A 21560-nucleotide genomic window follows, 5' to 3' on the forward strand; every position below is an offset into this window, starting at 1 on the left:
CTGCAGCTCCATCTTCCCTCTGTCAAATAGGCTCATGATGCCTATCTCACAGAAGCTTTATGTAACTTTACCTGTATGTGCCTTTACCTCCGCAAAACACTCATAGGCGACACCTGGCTTTCAGACTTTCCAGAAGCGACACAGACAATGGTGGTGGGAAGGAAGATAGGCACTTCACATATTTTTCCTTTTTCCAGGCAGGTGTGAAATTCACTCCCCTCCACAGAACCCTAATTCCTATTTATATATACACCACGGAATACTATGCAGCCATAAAAAAGGATGAGTTTGCGTCCTTTGTAGGGACATGGATGCAGCTGGAAACCATCATTCTTAGCAAACTATCACAAGAGAGAAAACCAAACACCGCATGTTCTCACTCATAGGTGGGAACTAAACAATGATGAAACTTGGACTCGGGAAGGGGAACATCACACACTGGGGCCTATCATGGGGAGGGGGGAGGGGGGAGGGATTGCATTGGGGAGTTATACATGATATAAATGATGACTTGATGGGTGCTGACGAGTTGATGGGTGCAGCACACCAACATGGCACAAGTATACATATGTAACAAACCTGCACGTTACGCACATGTACCCTAGAACTTAAAGTATAATAAAAAAAAAAAAAAAAAAGCCTCTGGCCTCTCACAATCCCTAGGCTTTTCCTAGCAAACAGGCAGCTTCCCAGTCTTGGCGGTACTAAGGCTCACCCCTCCTTGTCTCAGGGCCCTCCTTTTGTTCCACTTCCCCTCTCAAGCACGCAGCCTGAAGGGCTGGCCTTTTCTGAGAGAAAGTTTGGCAACCAGCCTCTGAATGGAACCCATTAGTACCTGTTTGCAGCACTAATGTGAACTCCCACCCTGAGGCCTTAGAAACACTAAAGCTACAGAGTGTACCTCAGAACCAACTCGGCCTGGAACCAACCAGGTCAGTGGCCAAGACTCTTTCATTTTATTTCCAGTTTTCCACAACCCCCTCTCCTTCTAATGAGCTGCCTAGGCAACAGGCTACGCATTTAGTTAGCAATTGCACTTAACAGCCACAGATTGCCACTTTGGATGGTGCAACAGCACATTTGGTTTAATAAGTGTGCTACCACTATGGTTTTCACATTTCCCTAGGCTGGAAACCACTCTGATAGGATAAAAGGCCCTTCAGACCACCTAGGTCACTCATTGGTGCTGACCTCCTCCCGGGAACAAAACAGAAGAGGGCTGCTACCTAAGGAGGAGGCTCCTTGAGGGTACAGTCATGGTTGTTGTTTTCAAACTGAGAATCATTAGCAAAAGATTCGTATAAGAAACAAAAATAGTGACAGGACCATGTAAGAGACCCTGAAGGACTCCTGGGAATGGTGCTGTGTGAGGTCCAGAAAGGGCTGCCACAGCAGTGTGTGACATGTGATGTGTGTGGGTGTGTGTTTGTGAACATGTGAGTGTGCATGTGGTGTCCTTTACCGAACAGCTTTCTTGAAAAACAAAAAAAGGTCCTGCCAGTTACATTGTTATAAAACAGCTGGAGGGGCACCCTAAAAGAAGTCCAAGCTGAGGCTCCTTTCAATTGTCACTCACGCATGTCTTGACAAAGTCAAGGATTCTGTAGTTTTGATGCTAGTTAAGAATGGATGCCATCTACCCAGATGTTCAAGCCAAAAATCTGGAGGTCATCCTGGACTCTTTGATTCTCCTTACTCCCCATCTCCAATCCAGCAGAAAATCTTGCCTGCTTTACTCCAAAACAGATCCTAAATCCATCTATTTCTTCCCCCTCCACTGCCATCTGTGTGGCTCCAGTCACCATCAGCTATCCTCTGAACCAGGCCTCCTTCCAGGCCTCCCTGCTTCCAGCCTTGCTGCCTCACAGTCTGTTCTTTACACAGAAGTCAGGGGGATCTTTTAAAAACGTTAAGTCAGATCCTATATCTCTTTTTCCTGCCATGGCAATTATGGAAGCACATGTTCAAGATGGAAGCTCCACCAGCCTGGATCACTGAGTGACTAAGAAGAACACATCCCTCCCATCAATCCACACTGGACAGTTCCAAAGAGTGAGAATTTGATACTGGTGGTCACTGGAGCATAACTTAGCCTATCCTGACTGATGCATTGAATTCACGTGTATTTTGGGAGCAGGTTATTATGGCTTCAGCTAAATCCTAAAGAAGTGTGAGATCCCAAAGGATTATCTTAACCACTGTTCTAGAAGGAAAAGGGAGCTGGCTGAGTGAAGCACAATGTTCAGAGGGTGCAATTAACAAACCTAGTTATGTACACCCCGGGAAGGGGCATATTATTGATGAAAGAAGTCAAGCAAGTAGGCTGCTCAGCAGTCAGGAAATCTGTACCGAAACAAGGATAGAGGACAGGCCTTTAGTCCTGGAGGAGAACTGGAATACAAAGAAGAGTGAGTGGGCAGAATTTAGCAGAAGTCAATATGGTGGGGGTGGTAGGGAAAGGGGAAGGAATGGAAGGGAGGAGAAAACAACCTAGAGGCAGCATGGGTCTCCAAGGATCGCTCTTGGAGGTGTCTGATATCAGATCAAACTGGCAGCAAGGAGCCCCAGGGACCAATGCAGAGCGCTATTGTCACAAGTTCCCCAGCTCCTGGGTCTGCTGAAGCAAATGCAATATTTCCTGCCTTCGTCAGGATTTTGGCTCAGTGGCTGGAATGGTTCACCAAGCTGGCCAAAATTAACCCGCCTGGGGATAGCTGGGGGAAGCAGAGGCAGTAGAAATGAGGAGGGGCTTGCACGTCATATTAACAGCTGACAGTTGAGTGCTTATCTTGTGCCAGGTACTGTGGCAAGGATATTACATGCTTTCCTTATAATCCTTATACAAACCCCATAAAGTTACTGCAATTTTATGTCCACTTAGAGACACTGAGCAACTTGCCTAAGATCATACAGCTAGTAAATGTTAGAACCTGATTTGAAACTAGGATATCTCCTCCCCAACCTGTGCCTTTAACCACTTTATTTTCTCTTTTTCCTACTTCTTGAATTTGTGTATTTGTTTTCCTTTCTCCTAATTTTTCATTTCACCCCATTTCCTGCCACCTGTTCAATTCCTTCTCCTCACAGTCCTCTACTTGAACATGAAAAAAAAAAAAAAATTAAGTGCACCTTGACATGTCATCTATTATTAATCTTTCTGTCATCCATCTTCTGGCTCAATGTCTCAGCATTTCAGCTTTCCATACATTGACCACTGACAAGTGACCCTTGCCTCTAACAGTAGAGAAGCAGGAAGGCTTTCAGACAGGGCGACCCTCACTGGGAAAAGAGGCAGTGTAGCTCTCTGTGCACAAACAACAAATCCAGGTTTATAACTCAGGTACTTGGAAGATCTAAACACTACTGGAGGGGCTTGGTAGCAATGCTGCAGATATGAATTCTGTAAAAAGGAGACCAATGCTTCCCTGGGAGCATAGGTTTGGAGGGCTGGGAAACACTTGGTGTCTGTGGGAGAAGTCCGAGTACTGATCTTCACTTATTATTGGAAACTATTTGGGATGGGCCTTTCTAGAGAGTCAGCTCTGGTGTCATGGAAAAGAAAAAGCACAAGGGTTGTTCTTAGAATAACAGGATTCTGGTCTGGCTTTGCCACTTATTGGCAGGCCAGCACTGGGCAAACCATGATAACCTCTCTGGTACTCAGTTTCCTCATCTGCAAAATGAAGACAAGAGTCTTATACCTTTCTCATGAGGATGATTTGGAGTGAGGATCAAATAACTTAATAACATCCAGAAAGCATCTCAAACTCAGTAACAATGATTCCTCCAAAGCCACCCATGCTCATGTACTCTTTATTTTGGTGAAGACCACCCCTGCCAACACCATCACATAGGCCTCAAGAACCAAGGACTGACACTGAAATCTCCTTCATTTCTCTTGCATCTGTGAATCTGTCCACCTCCTCTGCAGGGTTGCCATCGCCACCTTCATCTAGCCCTCCCCCATCTCTCTCTCGGACTACGGTAATATCCTCTTAACTGGCACTGATCTTGCACACCCCTCTCCAGTCCGTTCTCAGCACAGCAGCCAGAATGAGCATTTTGAAATCAAAATCAGATCATGTTACTTCTCTGCTTCGGTGGCCCACAAGACCCTGTAGAATTGGTCCCCCTCAGGCAGCTTGCCCTCATCTCATGCTGCTCTTTCTCTTGTGCTTGTAGGTCATGAAATTCATCTCTTTGCAGTTCCTTAAAAGCATTCCTCCTTTCTCACCTTTGAGAATGATGTTCTTGCTGCCTGGAATACTCTTCCATACATCTCCTCCAACTCAGACACCTTCCTAATTATTGATTTCTCCAGGAAGGATTTTCTTGGTCCCCCATGACTAAGTCAATCATTTCTATCATTCATTTTAATTTATTTTAGTGATTATTTGACTAACATCTGCTTCTCCCACTAAATGCTTAGCTCCCTGAAGGCAAGGGCCATGGCTAATTGTTCACAGCACCTGGCACAGTGTCTGGCACATGGTAGGTGCTCAATCAATATTTGTCAAAAGAAAAAATGAATGTGGATATCCTTGATAAACAGTAAACAGCTGGGCAAAAATAAGGCAGTGCTGCAGAAATGAAGAAACTGATCCTATAAATCATGTGGAAATTCAAGGGTCCCAGAATATCCAAAACAATCTTGAAAATAAAAAACTAAGTTGGAGGACTAACACGTCCCAATTTCAAAACTTACTACAAAGTAATCAAAAGTAATTGAAGCAATCAGAGTTTTCAAAACTGTATGCTAGTGGCATAAGGATACACATATAGATCAAAGTAACAGAATTGAGAGTCCAGAAATAAACCCATTCATCTACAGTCAATTGATTTTTCACAAGGATACCAATGCCATTTACTGGAGGAAGGAACAGTCTCTTTAACAAAAGGCGCTAAGACAAGTGGATATCCAAGAACATGCAAAGAATGAAGTTGGACCATTACTTCACACCATATACAAAAATTAACTCAAAATGGGTCAAAAACCAAAATATAAGAGCTAAAACTATAAAACTCCTAAAAGTAAACATGTACATTTGCATGTCCTTAGATTATACAATGGCCTCTTACATATGATGGCAAAAGGACAAGCAACCAAAGAAAAAATAGGTAACTTGGGCACATCAAATTGAAAAAACTTCTGTGCATCAAAGGACACTGTTAAGAAACTGAAAAGGCAACTTACAGAATGAGAGGAAATATTATAAGTCATATACCCGACCAGGGATTAATATACAGAATACATAAAGAACTATAATTCCACAACAAAATAATAAACAACCCAATTCAAAAATGGGCAAAAGACTCGAATAGACATTTATCTAAAAAGACATACAAATGGCCACTAGGCACATGAAAAGATGTTTAGTCCACAATGAGATACCACTCCACAATGAGATACCACTCCACACTCCCTAGGATGGCTATAATAAAAAATTCAGATAATAACAAATATTGTTGAGGATGCAGAAAAATTGGAACCCTTGTACATTGCTGATGGGAATATCAAATGGTGCAGTCTCTGTAGAAAAGAGGCTGGCAGTTCCTCAAAAGTTAAATGTAGAGTTACTATATGACCCAGCAATTCCATTCCTTAGGTACACACCCAAGAAAAATGAAAGCATATGTTTACACAAAAACTTGAACACACATGTTCATAGGAGCATTACTCATAATAGCCAAAGGATAGAAACAAGCCAAAGAAACATGCTCTTCAATGTGTGAGTGGATAAACAAACTGTGGTCTATCCATACAATGGAATATTACTCAGCCATAAAAATAATGAAGTACTGATACATGCTATAGCACAAATGACCTTGAAAACAACATGCTAAGTGAAAGAAGCCAGACACAAAATACTACATATTATATGACTCCATGAATATGAAATTTCCAAAATGGTCAAATCCATAGAGACACAAAGTATATTAGTGGTTACTAGGGACTGGTGGGAAGATGGGGAATGGACCAGTAAGGGGAATGGAATTTCCTTTTAGAGTAATGAAAATGTTCTAAAATTGATTGTGGTGATGGTTGCACAACTCCACCAATATGCTAAAAGCCACTGAATTATACACTTTAAATGGGGGGGAATTATATGGTATGTGAATTATATCTCAATAAAGCTGTTAAAAAATAAGGTGTTAACATGAACAGTGAGTTCTAAAGGCTAAGAATGAGTCAGTCATACTAAGATTTGGGGAATAAGTGTTCCAGCCAAAAAGAACAGCTAGTGCAAGGATCCTGAGGCAGGAATGAGCTTGGTAAGGAACAGAAGTGAGGCCAGCACAGCTGAAGTGGACCTAGTGAAAGGGGTGGGAGGTGAAGTAAGAGAGATTGGCAGGGCAGACAGAATGTGGAATCAATTCTGAATATGATGAGGTTCAAGCCACATGGCCACCCCTAATTGCAAGGAGGCGAGGAAGTGCAGTCCTGCCATGTGCCTGGAAGGACAGCCAGAGTCTGGGCATGGTGGCTCACGCCTATAATCCCAGCACTTTGGGAAGCTGAGGCAGGCAGATTGCTTGAGCCCAGGAGTTTGAAACCAGCCTGGGCAACATGACAAAACCCCATCTCTACAAAAAATACAAAAATTAGTCGGGTGTGGTGGCACCCGACTAGTCCTAGCTACTCAGGAGGCTGAGGCATGAGGATCATTTAAGCCTGGGAAAGTGAGGCTGCAGCGAGCCATAATCATGCCACTGCACTTCAGCCTGGGCAACAGAGCAAGACCCTGTCCCCCACCGCAAAAAAAAAAAAAAAAAAAAAAAAAGGAAAAGAAACAGAAACAGAAAGAGAGCCTGAGTTGCACTAATGAAAACCTTCCACGCACACTACAATCTTGAATAGAGTTTCAGGGCACTCAAGCTCCTCCTTCAAGTCAATTTCTTAGAGCAGGATTAAGATCCCATGCTGGGTCAGTTCTCCAGCTTCGGCTTTGCCTTAGGACAGGGATTCTTAACCAGTTACATTAAGTTCTTAACCAAGTGTTACATGAAGAGAGTTCAGGAGGCCCATGAACTTGTATGTGAAAAGAATTAACTGTTTATTTTCACTAACCTCTAACTGAAATGATGAATATAGGCAACAAACCACAGAAGTGTTAGCAGTACCTGTGCCTTTGTCAGTAATAGAAATCACAGATCATATGATAGCTGTTGAAGGTATCTTGAAATTTCACTCATTCAATATTTCGGTAATTATAGACCCACTGCTAAATCTTGCAATTTGAAATATGCTAAGAACCACATATATTACTATATATCACAATTTAAAAAGTATTTTGATAACTGTCTTTCAGTACCATTGTTTTCCTTTGTAAGCCCAGGTATTTTATCTCATGCTTAAAAAACAATTACGAAAACAACTGAGAACTTCAAAGTCTTAGGGGATAATTCACATCATGTTAGGTCCCTGCCCTGTCTTCCTCCCAGCTCGCCCTGTAAAATTGCCTCCACGGTAGGTCTGCCAAGTCTCATGCTTAAGACTTCATCTATGACAGTATGGGGAGTTAAGCAGAAGAAAACTTGGAATCGAGTTCTGAAGAAGACTTCTGGGTACTAGAGTAGATTTGCGTGCTACTCAATTATATCTCCAGGAAATGGCCCAGGCTCTCCTACGCATCACTGCATGGCAGAAATATTGGCCTGACAAAACCTTCCATAGTTTGCTGCTGGCTTGCTGGAGCTAAGTCTTTCATTTCTCCAGGCCTTAGTTTCCCCATCTATGTTATGAAGGGTTTGGACTGGATGTCCAAACCACCTATGACTTCCCAAGTTTATGCTTCTGTACCATCTGCTTCCATGGGGTCCTAAAAAGAGGCCCAGTAGTACCGGGTGCCCCTCAACCTTGGCACCAAGTTTGAGGGGCCACCCCAGGCTTCTATACCATATGGTAGAGGGGAAACAGTGCTTTCCCCAACTCCAAAAATGCCATCCACAGCCTTACCTCCTTGCTTTTGCTCATGCAGCTCCCCTTGCCCAGGACACACTCCATATGTCCATCAGGGGTCCAGTCCAAAGCCAAGCATCACAACAAAGCTGTCACTGGCCACTTCGAACTCCCGTGACATTAGGCACAAAGCATCTTTTATTGCAATCTTCTTATGCATATGTCTGCTGTCCCCACCCACAGAGTCAACTCCTCTAGGTGAGACCCATATTTCCCCCTTTTCAGCATTTCCAGGGCCCAATTCAGTTCCTTTATCTTCAGGTATCAAGCCTAAGATAATGGCTGTGTATAGTCCTATACAATCCTGCAGTTGAGTAGGCACTAAAGAATCAATTCCCGCAGGGTCAAGTCCTGGCTCTGTGGCTTACTAGTTAGCTCATTTTTTGCAGTGACTACTAACTTAGTTAATGCCACAGTGACAACATCCCCATGCCTGGATTTCTTCATCTATAAAATTGGGAAAATAGTACCTGTTTCAAATAAAGCAAAGATTAAGAAGCAATACAAGTAAAGTGCTAAACACTTAGAAGTATTACTTATAAATTTTGTGTGACAAATATTTAATGCCTGCCAGGCTTATAATCTTCCTAACATGCCTATGAAGTAGGTACTATTATTATAATGATCCCTAATTTATAGAGAGAGAAGCTAATGCAAAGAGATGTCAGGCTACTTGTCCAGGGTCATAAAGAAAGCAAGTAGGGCCGGGCGCGGTGGTTCAAGCCTGTAATCCCAGCACTTTGGGAGGCCGAGACAGGCGGATCATGAGGTCAGGAGATCGAGACCATCCTGGCTAACACGGTGAAACCCTGTCTCTACTAAAAAAAAATTACAAAAACTAGCCGGGCGAGGTGGCGGGCGCCTGTAGTCCCAGCTACTTGGGAGGCTGAGGCAGGAGAATGGCGTAAACCCGGGAGGCGGAGCTTGCAGTGAGCTGAGATCCGGCCACTGCACTCCAGCCTGGGCGACAGAGCGAGACTCCGTCTCAAAAAAAAAAAAAAAGAAAGCAAGTAGTAGGGCCGAGTGCGGTGGTTCAGGCCTGTAATCCCAGCGCTTTGGGAGGCAGAAGCGGGTGGATCACCTGAGATCAGGAGCTCAAGACTAGCCTGGCCAACATGGTGAAACTCCGTCTCTACTAAAAAAAATTACAAAAATTAGCCAGGCGTGGTGGTGGGTGCCTGTAATCCAGCTACTCAGGAGGCTGAGGCAGGAGAAACGTTTGAACCCAGCAGGCAGAGGTTGCAGTGAGCTGAGATTGCACTGCTGCACTCCCGTCTGGGTCACAGAGCAAGACTCAATCTCAAAAAAAGAAAAGAAAAAAGAAAGAAAACAAGTAGTAGAGTGAGGGATTCAAACCCAGGGAGGGTAGCCCCAAGGCCCAAGCACTTCACTGCTGTGCTAACTCTGCTACCTCTCAACAGCTATCCTTATTATCTGTCTTCTGCCAGTGTTAGACCAACTCTAGGTGCAAAGAAAATTAGGCCAAGTGGTAGGCTGCTTTCCTCTGGCTCGTTTTCTGCTGCTCCAGGTGCTTTTGATCTTCAAGGCACATTTTTGGTTCTTCTTCCCTCTGGCTGACTTTCACAGCCTGACCCCATTGAGTCCTTCCCTCTGATCCGGCCCTCATATGCACATTTGTGCTGCCAGCCCTATGGTCAGCAAGATGGTGAATGAGACGAAGGAAGAAGAGTCCATCTGCTCCTTGTGGACAAACTGCTTAGTGAGAGAAGGCTTGCTCACACATTTTTGGATTTCATGAATTTCTGTCTCTCAAATGAAGCATTACAGTACTGTCAAGAAGACAAATAATTAACCTGGGTCTCCAAGAGTAGGTCCTCTGAGCCATTAATGTTCCCAGCCCACTCTCATTTGTAGAATTATAGACCGAGCTGCAATAAGTCTCAGAGACATCCCAGTCTCTCATTTTACAAAGGGAGGAATCAGGACCCAGGAAAGAGAAGGAACTCGCCAGAGATACAGCAGGTACTCAATAAACATTTTGTTGCAAGAATGAAGGACCGATGATTCATATGCTCAAGAGGTGAGGGGCACAGTCTGTGAAATGGGACCAAGCTATTCTTTATCTCAAGTGCTTCATGTAAACTCCACTATTCTTTATCTCAAGTGCTTCATGTAAACTCCACACCCTGAACTCAGTAGCACCATTTGAGGAGGCACATTTTAAAAGTACACATGTCTGGACATAACCACAGAGATTCTAATTTAATTATCCTCAGAGGTAAAGCCCAGACATCGGTGTATGTGTATATATATATATATATATATATATATATATATATTCGCAAGGTGATTTTAATAAACAGCCAAGGTTGAAAACCACTGCTCTAAACCAATGGTTCTTGAGCTTGATTGCACACTAAAACCCCCTAGAGCAGGTTTACAATTTGACTGTGTACGCACACACACACACATCAATGTTTTGTTCAAAGTGTGCTCAGTGATTCTAAAATACAGTTAAGGTTGAAAACTAAAACCAATATCTATTACTTGACAGAGGGTAATTGAAAAGAAATAAATCATAGTTTATCTACCTGGTAAGTTCCATGAGGACAAATATTTTGGCCTGTCTTGTTCACTCCTGTATCTCCACCACCTAAAACAGCGCAAATTGTTTCTTGGTTTTCACTTCTCACTTGCCACTGTGGGCAGGTCAGTTTTAATATCTCTGAGTCTATTTTTTTCATTCTCAAATAGAAGTAATAACTCACAGGGCTGTCATGGGAATCACATGAGATAACAAATGTAAAAGAGCTTCATAAATTAGAAAGAAAGGCAAAAATGCTAGTAAATTTCACAGAGAAAATTCAATTTCCTGTTTTTTCTCCCTGTACCCCCCTAGAAATGTTTATTCTTTTTAATCTCACCAGATAAGTTCCTGCTGAATCCCCTGCAATCTACTAGAAAGCCCTCCATCGAATCCTATCCCAACTCAGTGCATTGAACAAAATCGCCTCCCTGATGGTGGTAAAAACATATTTATTTTCTGCTCCTTGCTTTCAGTAAAATCTATTCCCCATTGATTGTGATGGAGAACATGGACGGGCATTCAGATTCTGTATGTTCAACTTAATCCATAACTCTAAATTGTTTACTTTTCTCTGAGCCTGTTTCCTTATCAAGAAAATTGAGATAATAATGGTAACTATTTCATGCAATCATTGTGAGGATAAAATGAGTTAATCATGTATATATTTTCAGGCACATAGAAAGCTCTTAAAGGTAACAATAAAAACATGGGTTTTTGTCCAAAGGTTTTTTAAATTAGAAAAGGAGGGTCATCTCAAGTATAAAAGTAAGATGAGGGTGATCTAGCTGTGACATCTGTCACTTTCTGCTATCTGGAGTTTATTTGGCTGGCCAAATAGAAGTGCAAAAACATGCCACTCCCTCTCTCTGTTAGTCACTCAGAAAATATGTATTGAGCACTTGCTGCATACCAGGGCAGTGGGGGAACACAGACAGGAATAAAATACAACCCTCGAGGAGTCTAGTGGGAAATCTAAGCTCTTAAGACAAAAGGCCTCAGCCCAGACACCACTGTCAATTTGGCAGTGGTATAGCCTATTGCAGGCAAAGTATCCAGGAGTCAATAACCACCTCTTGGGTGTTACGAGGTTCACAGTGTTGGTAACGGCAAAATTACCAAAAAAGCTAAGGGTAGGCATTAACTAATATAGCAGATTTATTCGATAATATGCAGAGATTTAAAGAAATACAAAAACTCATCTCTTACTAGGCCAGTTAGTCATTCAACAAACATTCACAGTGTGCCTACTTCCAAACTAGATTTTGAAGAAAGAGGAATGAGTCAGCCACTATCCTTGCCCCTAAAAGATGGTAATACTTAACATTTGCAGGGGGCGATTTTTTGTTTACAAAGCCTTTTCCCATACAGGCTTTCATCTGATCCTCCCGACAAACAGAAAACAGAGACTCAGCACCAAAAATTACTCCATTAGCAAATACTGAATTGGGCTTACATTGGGCAAAATTAGCAAAGTAAGCCAAGTTGATAATCAGGGCTCTTTCTACTCTCAAAGGCCCGTCACTAGCCTACAACTACCTAATGTAACTCTGATTTCCCTTGAGCTAGAAGGAACTGTTTATACTCATCTAAATGTATTGGGATCACAAGGCGTCAATAGTTCTACCTTGTTTCCAAATCCTCACAACCTTTAAGATGGGCTTCAATTCTCCTAGGAAGAGACCTCTAACTTCTAGCTTCCAGTTTATCTAAGGCCAAGGGATGGCCAGGGTATTCTTTCAAGTTCTAAAGAAGAGGCTCATATTACTTTCAAGAGGTGGTAAAAGAAGGAAATAAACATGAACTCAAAAATGGTCAATACATACTGGCAGTCTCTGCCTCCTACCCACAGGGTAGGTTACCTGGAGGAACATAGTGAAAAAAGCATAGCAGAAACATAGTGAAGGGAGTCAGAGAGGGCCGTAAACAGGAAGGAATGCCTGAATAGAAGTCTGGGGGAATGAATAAGAGTTTTCAGGAAGACACGAGAGGAAAAGGCTATGAAAACCTCTGCCTCGGTACTCTGTGTTTTTCACATTGGACCCTATGTGAAAGGGTCTGTAGCGAGGTCTGCAGCAAAGTTGTCTTCCTCCATACTGTCTCCCCAACTAAATACTAAGACTGAAGAGCAAAAGGTAAGTCTTATCACTTTGGTATCACCAACACCTGGCAAAAAGCCTGGCAAAGTCATAGTACAATGAGTGGGGTAGGAATTACCCCTCAGAGTCAGCTTTAAATCACCAGATGAAAGATAAACTGCTTTCCTTTATTAAAGAACAGGAAAATTAAAGGGGAGAAGTATCTCAGCTACACCCAAACTCACCATTTCAAAGCACATTTAAACAGAACACAGAAAAGTTTTAAAGCCATAGTGAAGTGTTAATGATTTCCATGTTTTCCCATCTAGAACCCAGAAGCAATGAGCCACCGCAATTAACCAGTAACTCTGGCTGTTCATTGTGGAAAGCAGACATTTAGCCCGGATCCCCAGACAGGAGCAGCACAGCCACGTCAAACACCAGCCTGCAGCCCGGGCATCTGGAGGGTGGATGTTTCATCACCATAGAGAATAGCTCTGCCAGTAGGGACGCAGGAAGGGTGGAGCTGGCAGCAGATGGGGCAAGTTAAAGCCAGTGGGGGATTTAGAGGGGCTGTCCTATAAATTATCCAAGAACAGGGTATATCACTGACATATTTCTGTATACCTGGTGGCTGGTGGCACCTGGCACTACAGGACCACTCATACTGTTGTGCAAGTTGTACCCTGCAAAGGGGTCTCAAGTTGGAGACACAATTCAGCCAAGCCCAATGTCTTGTCTGACTGCACATGGAGGAAGAAGTACCTTTATTTAGTTACTATGCCCAGAAAGCGTGACTTTTAAAATTGGTCCACCCAGAGGAGTGGCTTCTCCTAATTAATCCACCCAGGGAAAGCACCCTTTGCCATCCCTCTACCTGGAGGGGACACCTGCTTTCCAAATTTCTACCAGCTCCCTCTGGCATCTTACGAGAGTGAAATAAATGTTTAACAGGACAAAGAGATCCTTCTCCTTCACTAGCTCTTCCCATTCCCTCATGACCCCATACCCCACTTGCATCAGGTAGTCTGGAAGCTACAGGCACAAAATATAAAACCTCTGTGCAAGCCAATAACATTTGTTTCCTAAATCTATCATTTTCATTAACTCAGAATTATGGGAAAAAAGATTTCACTGGGCTATTTTGCAACAGGGAGTAAACTTATGTAACTCTTTATTCCAAGAAGTAATACAGGCTGGAAATTGGAATACAGGTAGACTTTGCTATCCAAAATCCTCAAGAAATGAGTTCTCTTAATGGTTAAGTTTCCTGGGAGCTGGAATGTTCCCCACTTTTCAGTACTGAATCTTTTCTTCAATTTTCAGCATTTCGAGTGGAACTCTTCCTGAACACGGCCTTCTCAGCCTTCTTAAACAGATTCCTCTGGAGATGCTGAAGCCTCTTTTTCTTCTTTTAATAGAGTCAAGTTCTCCCTATGTTGCCCAGGCTGGCCTTGAACTCCTGGGCTCAAGGGATCCTCCTGCTTAGGCTCCCAAGAAGCTGGGACTACAGGTCTGTGCCACCTCTCCCAGCTACAGCCTATTCTTGATGTCTTATTTATCATCCTTGATGTACAGTATTGCTTGGGAGGCAAACTATAGGGGTTACCTTTAGCATCTCCCCTTTCTGATCACACTATGGAGGGATGCCAAAAGTGCCCCCCATAGTTCTCCCTTTCCCTTTGTCCCCCTTGCCCTAGTATTTCCCAGGGGGCTGCTGACAGGGTCACATAAGTGGACGTCTCAGGACCCCAAAATAGCCACAAGAGAGGTTCTGCACTGGAAGTCCAAACATACAGCCACCTACCTACCCGGAGATCCCTTTGCCCCAGTCCTCTTCCTTTCTCTAGGTGAGTGTTGGCCTAGATCCATACTCTAAAACTATTTCTGTTGGGATCGTGAAGGGAAAAAAGATAAATACTCTTTCTTCTGCATTGCATTTGTTGAAGTATAAATGGGATCAAAAGTACTCAATACGTTTATACATTCTATTGTGCAAGTGGAATGAAGAACCCCTGTTATAGACGGTTAAAGCTGGGAGAGACCACTCCAAAGTTTCCTGACTTATCTGAACACACAATCCTTTACAATTATATTTGTGGATACAAATACAAAATACAAATGTGGATAATACATTTCACTCTTATGCCATATTATTAACACAATAATCTAGCTGCATGAAAGAGTGTGCCACATCAGAGAACATGGAAAAGCAGAGTCTGATCTAGACACTGATTTGGAGGCAACCATTCCAACTTCTATTTGGAATTTCTGGCACAGCCTATTTCAGAACACTAAATATTACAAACTGGAAGTTTCTTTCCTCTTGCCTATACTCTGACGAACTTGTGCATAGTGGAGTTGTTACATTCTGTTGCAAAAAAAAAAAAAAAAATTGAGATTGACCTGGTGTAGGGATCCAACCCAGTAACATCATAGGTGATATTAAGTGGCAGTGACGTAAGAAAACAAAAATGCTGTTCTTGTTTAAAATGTTAGTGGGTTTTGATGACATGTTATAACCAAAATATGTAAAATAAAAGATGTTTTACTCTACCTCACCATATATTTATCCTTTTTATTAATAAAATAAAATGGTGTCATGTTTCTAATTTCCTGTTTTCTCCCTTTTTTTTTTTTTTTTTTGAGATGGAGTTTGCTCTTGTTGCCCAGGTTGGAGTGCAGTGGTGCAATCTTGGCTCACTGCAACCTCCAACTCCCGGTTCAAGCGATTCTCCTGCCTCAGCCTCCCGAGTAGCTGGCATTACAGGCATGCCACACCACACCGCGCCCAACCCCTATGTTCTCTTACAATGTTGAATAATATATTGGCCAGGCACTGTGGCTCACACCTGTAATCCCAGCACTTTGGGAGGCCAAGGTTGGAGGATCACGAGGTCAGGAGTTCAAGACCAGCCTGACCAACATGGTGAAGCCTCATCTCTACTAAAAATACAAAACTTAGCCAGGTGTGGTGGCGGGTGCCTGTAATCCCAGCTACTCAGGAAGGCTGAGGCAGGAGAATCACTTGAACCCGGGAGGCGGAGGTTGCAGTGGGCTGAGATCGCACCACTGCCCTCCAGCTGGGGGACAGAGCAAGACTTAGTCTCAAAAAAAACAAAAACAAAATATATATGTATACATAACCTAACCTTGTATTATTACTGCTTACAATTAATTCATCTGTGAGACCATTTTTTTGTCACTTATTTTAATCTAAGTCTACATCATAGTTCATGCTCATTATCCACAAATATAATTTGTAAAGGATTGCATGTTCAAATAAGTCGGGAAACTGGTTCTCTCCCAGCTTTAACATCTAAAACGGGGGTTCTTCACTTAAGCTGCATGGTAGAATCACATGGGAACTTTTAAATAGTACTGTTTCCTGGGCCTCGTCCCCCAGAAATTCTGGATTTATTGGTATGGGGTGGAGCCACAGCATTAGTACTTTTTTTTTTTTTTAAGCATTTAGGGTAATTTTACCAACATGTTGTACTGATTATAGAGGACTTTATTTTAAGCATCACTATATCTTCGTCAATAATATCTATCGGTGTACATAATGATTTTGTATAATTTTTTTTTTTTTTTTTTGAGACGGAGTCTTGCTCTGTCACCCAGGCTGGAGTGCAGTGGCCGGATCTCAGCTCACTGCAAGCTCCGCCTCCCGAGTTCCCGCCATTCTCCTGCCTCAGCCTCCCAAGTAGCTGGGACTACAGGCGCCCGCCACCTCGCCCGGCTAGTTTTTTGTATTTTTTTTTTTTATTAGAGACGAGGTTTCACAGTGTTAGCCAGGATGGTCTCGATCTCCTGACCTCGTGATCCGCCCGTCTCAGCCTCCCAAAGTGCTGGGATTACAGGCTTGAGCCACCGTGCCCGGCCGATTTTGTATAATTATTAAGAATGTAGCAAAACATTAACAAATAAAAAAAAAACTCTCTAGGTGCTTTGAATTGGCAGCCAGAGTCTATATGAGTCTATGGCTGTAATTTAAAAATGAAAAATGCAATCAGACATGCAGTGTGAAGGATTCTACCCAGGGAGATGGCTGGATTGCCTGGTGGCCAGGGCATCTTGTAGACACTGCTGAGGTGTGCTTATGTCCTTGAGGCTGCCTGGCTGTGAGCTCAGGATTTTCTTGCTTCGTATCCATGCTGGTTAGAGTTAGGCACGCTGGGCCCTCAGGCAAACTGCCCAGTACTTTACTGAAACACGCTTAGGTCCCATAAGTTCTGTGAGAAGATGTTTCTTCACCCATAAACCAGGCTGGTTCTGTAAAACTAGTGAGCTCAACCAGGAGCCATGCAGACGTCCCAAGGGGAAGAAAACAGACAGCCAGCGAGACACTTGGACAAGAGCTCTGCCCAAAGGCAGGGGACGCTGCCTGGCTGTGCGGCTTGCATCCATCCTCTGCTGCTTCATTCAAGCCCCTCCTTGGCAGCCCAGCCTGGCAGGTTCTGTGGTCAGCCAGCACCACATATTCTCTGTGACAATAAACATGTCATAGCTGCCATGATTCTTGGTGGTGCCTCAGCTTCAGTTCCAAGAATGTTTTCTCCCTTGGTTGGCGAGGCAGTGAACAGATGTCAGTGGGGGAGAATGAAGGGAGGAGTCAGAGGAAAGGAAAATCCTTGGGTTGGGAAAGATGAGCTGACAGCCTCAAAAGCTAGATGCGGCTCCTCCGTGGGCACACAAACATTCTTTACATATTCTGAAAAAGGGAAGAATGGCTGCAATTTGGAGCTGTCTAGGAACATCCTTATTATAACTTCATCTTGACAGTACCCCCATCCAGGGATTTCAACAGGCTTCGTGGAATTTCACCTTCTTAGTATTTAGTGATGGTGTGCATGGTTGCAGCATAGGCACCAGGCATTTCATTAATACCTACATTATTTTGGATCCTCACAACAACCCTGTGAACTGGGTAGTGTTTAACCACATTTTACAGATGAGGAACTGTGGCTCAGAGACACTAGAGTCAGCTAGTAGGTGCTGGGCAAGTGGGACTTCACCTGGAAGCTGACGATTCCAAATCCAAAGATCCTTTTCCTTAACATGTCATCCATTGTCTTTTCTATTTACTAAAAGTAATAGATGTTGATTTGGGAAATTTTGACAAATACAGAATGGTAGAAGGAAAATAATACCACTCATCCCCATAATCCCATCACCCTGAGATAATCATTGTCAACATTTTGGCATAGGTTTCTCCAGTTTCCTCTTATGTGTATGTGTCCATGTGGGTGCTCTATTTTAGATGATATTGTACATAGTAAATTTTGTCTTTGGTTTTTACTTAGCATTATTTTGTGCATTTCCATGTAGCCTTATAATTCATTTAGAGCACAGCTTTTCATGGCTGTATATTAGTCTATCACATAGACCTAGGAAAATTTATATAACCACTCCCCTATTATTGAATGTTTAAGTTATTTTCCTTTTTCTGGCTAATGCAAGTAACCAAAAAATGCAGTGGGGATTCCCTGCACATTCCGCCCCCCCTCCCCACCCACAATATCTGATTATTTCTTTAGCATAAAATCCTGGAAGTAGAATTATTGAGTCAAAGGAGACACTCAGTGTGTAACAACAAGGCCTGTCTTGCTGACAAGTCGGAGATACCACTTCCTGCAAGGGCAGAGATCTGCCCTCCCCTTCAGCCCCCAAGGACCGAGGATGTTAAGGTAAGGAGATCTCAGTCACCTCCGGGCCTCCTAGTCTGGGGAAATAATTTGAGTTTGGTATTTTTCAGTTACTGGGGATCAGGCTATAAATTGTCAGGCAGCTAATTACACTGTTCTTGGAAGTAAAGGATTCCAGTCAAAATTAAAACAGCTGATAGATACATTTTTAAACCTCATCTCCTCGAGTCAATTTTCCAAAAAAAAAAAAAAAATCTGATTTTCCCCTTGATGAATTACAGACGATTCTGAAGAATCCATGCTATTCAGAAAGAAAAATAATAATAAAAGATACCGTCAAGCCTCAAATGTTCCCACTCACAGAAAAGCAGGGGCATAAATAATACATTTAGCTTTGGAGTGCAACTGGATACACAGCCGGGGACACACAGGCAGGTAGACTCTTGCTTTCTCTCTTTCTCACTGTGGCTCGGAGCCCCTCCTGCTCTGTCTGGCCTTTTTAGAGGGGCCCAGGGCCTCGCCCTGCAAAGCATGAAGGAGCCGAGGTTGACCGGGTCTCATCTGCCCAAGGATAATGAAACTTGAATGTAGATAAAGAAAATCCACAGTTAGTTAATATTACAACTTCATTTGAACCATGCATTTTAAACTTCTCAAGACCCTCATATCCAACTCCCTGACAAACAAACAGGATGTGAGGAACTCCCCACCCCACCTCCACCCTGGGGGCTCATTCTGAGTCAGGAGGTGCCTTGCTCCCTCTCCTCCTGAATCACTGGCAGTGAATTCCTCCCCCACACCAGCTCTCTCACATATCCAGGGCTTTGCACAGGCTACTTCCTGAGCCAGGAATTCCCTCCCCCGCCCTCTTCAATCTTCCACGGCCAGCTCCAGATCATCCTTCAGAACTCAGACATCACATCTTCCTGGAAGCTTTGCTCAGCCTCTGTCCTGAGTAAGGTGTGCCTCCTCTGCCTTGCCCCGGTAGCCTAGACCTTGTCTCCACAGTACTGTGGCTCACTGGTCTCCCCACTGGACTGTGGGCCTGCATCCTAGTTCTACTCTGTATCCCCAGAAACCAGCATAGGGCAGGGCCCAGAGTCAGGTATTCAATAAGTGTGCAATGGCTAGAAAGAAAGAAGGTATTCAATCTAACAGGTATTTATTAAGTGCCTATTAGGTGCCAAGCATTATTTTGGGAGCTGGAGACACAAGAATAAAAACAGATAAAGACTCCTACCCTCAAGGAGCTTATATCTTATTGAGGAGCTTACATTTTAGAAAGAGAGGGAGGGAGGAAGGGAATGGAAGGCAGAAAAGGAAGGAGGGAGGGAGAGAGGGAGGGAGGAAGGGCTGCCTAACTGCTCAAACCTCCCAAGTTAACTGACTGATACCTAGTGGTCTTGTGCATGACCTCATACAAAGCACTTTACTGCAAACCACTTGTATACTTAATAAACATACCTCCTGTTCGTGGCATTATTAAAATAGTCTTGACTGTTAAGGTATTGCCATCCTGTGCACTCTAACTTGAAAACTTCAATGAGGGCTTATTTGAGTGAAATCATGGAATTCCACAGAGCAGGGAAGAGCTGATAGCTTGAACCAGGAAGGCCAGCGATTTCCAACTGAGAGTAGAGGATTCTAGAGGACCATAGAGTTATCACAAGAAGTCTGTAAGTTTGCAGATCCACCAAGCATTGTCTATGGACTGAATAAGCACCACTCTTCATATGTGTGAAGATAACATTATAATGTTTAAAACTGCAAATTCATTGAAAAGCATTGCTAAATTCACAGTAACAGAATGACACTAACAGAATGACAGATTGGTTTTTATTTTTGTTTTTACTATAGGGGATTCTAAAAGTCCAAATTCCATCTTTGGACCCCAAACCGAACTGAGCAGAAGAATCTTCTGGTATGTGATCTAGGGTCCTGGTTCTGGTTATCAGTTCTCCTCCACCTAAATAAGACCTGATACTCAGGACCACACGCTGATGTGGTGGGGAATGAGATGGCACCTACCTCTGCAGCTTGGGAGCTCCTCGAAGGGAAACATTGGGTCTTATTTACCTCTGGGTCTTTAGCACCCAGCACAAAGGTCAGACAGGGCCCAGATGCAGTTGTGCCCACTTTTCAAGGCTAGAAAATAATGATCTAAGGAAAAGATTATTTGAGACCTTCAGAGAGGGAATAGAGCAGCAAAGCCAGTGAGCCTGTTAAGCTACTTGAGCACTGAAGGATAAGAAATCCATACCCGGTAAATGTGTATGCTAAATGCATTTTTGGCAATAATTTTACTTTCTCGTTCCCATTGGTTTTTAATAAAAGGTGCCTTCTGAAATGCCAACTAGCCTCTACAAGAATAACAGAAAATAGTCCGATGCAGGTGTGTGGCAAGTAGTGTCCACAAGTGGATTGAAAGCTACAAGGGAGAACAGGTATAAAGATGGCAGAGGGATCAGGAAGGATTGTGGCAGTGTCAGGGTCACTATCCAGCCACCCCTTCCCACCTGAAGATCCTTTTTCTGGAGCAATTTTCCATCCAAAGAACACTATGTTTTGCTTTAACAGAGAGCCTGTTGCCTCACACCTATTCTCTATATGACATAAGTTTGACCTTCCTTTCTCCTCTCCAGCTTCAGCTCACCCCCAGCCACAACTACAGAACCACAGGGTGCCCTCAGTTACTAAAGGTAACAGGAGTTATTTCTCATCCTGGACAAGTTCCAACTAGAGAAAATGCCAAGACAGTGACTCTCGAAGAACAACTGACTTTGAACTTAGCATCACTGCAGAGGGCAGAGCACTAGTCTGGTTGTCAGAAGGCATGGCTTCTAGGTGGAGGCCTCCTGTCACGGACCTCCAGTGTGACCCAACTGGTACCACATTCCATATCAGCAGATTAGGCCACCAACAGCAGGGGTACAAAAAACAGAGAGGAAGAGAGAAAGAATCTAGTAAGATATTTTAATTTCAACATCCATATGAGTTTTGAGTCATTTAAAAAGAGTAACATTTTTATTTACAGGTTTAGATTGCTTTCACTTGGAATTACATATGGGGAGGCACTAAAATTTTTTCAGCACTCATGACTACTGAAGGTCTTGATCCAGCTGGGTGCCTTTGGACAGGTACCTTCCCCTTTCTGGGTCTGGAATGTCAAGTGTTATGACACATATGGTGGTTAATGACTGAATTGTTGGTACCACACCAGAGAGGTACAGGAACAGATGATGCAAATGTACCACTCTCCTCCTTAAACCTAATCAGTTTCGTCAAGGTCAAGGTTGAGCCCAAGAGCCATAAGTTGAATCTTCTCCTAT

Source organism: Trachypithecus francoisi, unplaced genomic scaffold (genome assembly GCF_009764315.1).
Source record: "Trachypithecus francoisi isolate TF-2019V2 unplaced genomic scaffold, Tfra_2.0 Lachesis_group6, whole genome shotgun sequence".
NCBI lineage: Eukaryota > Metazoa > Chordata > Mammalia > Primates > Cercopithecidae > Trachypithecus > Trachypithecus francoisi.